The sequence below is a fragment of the Echinococcus granulosus genome (assembly GCF_000524195.1).
Source record: "Echinococcus granulosus chromosome Unknown EG_S00309, whole genome shotgun sequence".
NCBI classification, from domain to species: domain Eukaryota; kingdom Metazoa; phylum Platyhelminthes; class Cestoda; order Cyclophyllidea; family Taeniidae; genus Echinococcus; species Echinococcus granulosus.
Window position 1 is genome coordinate 24,129 of NW_020170689.1, and position 1,526 is coordinate 25,654.

Here is a 1,526-nt window from a genome sequence, read left to right on the forward strand (position 1 = left end):
TTTTTGCTATTAGGTCATGTAGACTTGCTTGTCACAGACCCAATAATGATTTTATTTATACTCACTATTAGAGATGTCCTTGAATGGGTAATTAACCAAAAGAGCAAAATAATTGGTGATGCCACAATTGGCTTTACGGATCTTGTTAAGTGCAAATGGCAACGGTTTATGTTTTCTGATGCTTACTTGAAAAACGCTTTCCATTCATTTAGCTTAAGTAAGCAATATTTCTGGCGAAAACAATGGAAAAACAGAAAGTATAGTTTGTATATTAGAATGTTTTAAAAATTTTTTCGCTGGTAATGAACATTGTTTATGAGGTCTTGCGGGGACTAAGGTCTATTTGCTGATAATTATTCGCGTAAATTTTGATTAAAAATAGCCAAAAGAGGATTTGCTGTGAAGCATGTAAGGTCTGCCTTAAATTTTGAGGGATTTTACTACTCAGTACAAACGTTGTTCCATCATCGATGGCAGAAATCACGTAGGTTTCCCTCTGACTTGGAAATCATAAAAACGCTTATACGTCAATTCAGTGTAAAATGTTTAATGTATGCATTGCTTTCATTCCTGTGAAATGTCGTTTGATAATCATCTTTCCCGAATTTATGCACATTCAGGCCTAGGTATCTTCCTTTTTTGCAATTATGATGTTACCTCTGAGCGAATTGGAGCTCCTACACTTTTAGGACTGGGAATGAAAACAAGTCTTGCATCGGTTGGTAGACTAATAGGGCAATTTTAAAGAAGAATCAAATAAACTTATGGGTGTTACAAACTGTTGCATGATGTGATACCGTCTCTATCTAGGTCTGGTTTTTGAGTCAATTATGCCTTGATTTTAAAAAGTGTTTCGGCGCACATATTCCTTGGATGAACATTTTGCCGGATTCATAACGGTCAGTTGCTCAAGGCGGAGTACCTATAATGCATGAAAAGCAGTGCTGGCTCAATAGTGAATTTCTTTTTTAATTATTCCCACGACGGTGGTCTAACTACATGCCATCAAACAAAATTGTCAAAACAAAAACTCTTCTTCACTAATTACGAGAAGTATTTACGTAGGTGCTGATTTTTATGACCTCCTTTATAGGTTTTTGAGGCAGTAAGAAGCTCATGGTTCTTCAAGAGGATTTCAAACATTAGTACAAAGCAATGCACTGCTTACAACTCTTTTGTTGACATGCAAACGAAGACGTCTTGTATTTAAAATTATTAAGGGGTCTTCATACTTCCCCTTTGAGTTCCACAGCTTAATAAACTGCCCCTGTGAAGAGCGGTGTGATGGAGGGCTACGATGGAGGCTGTTGAGTAGCGGTTGTGGCGGTGGGGTATCAAGTGAGAGTCACCCAGGGTAGTGGGTTAATAAGGTGCGCGAGGCTAACTGAGTTAAAATCGTGTGCAATATTTGCCCCATGTGGCCCAATTTCTGCAGCAGATCCGGATATATGACCAATGGAATCACCATTATTTCTCCATCTGGGACAGGTGTTGTAAACTTGCACAGTCCCGCCTTGGGGTCGGCC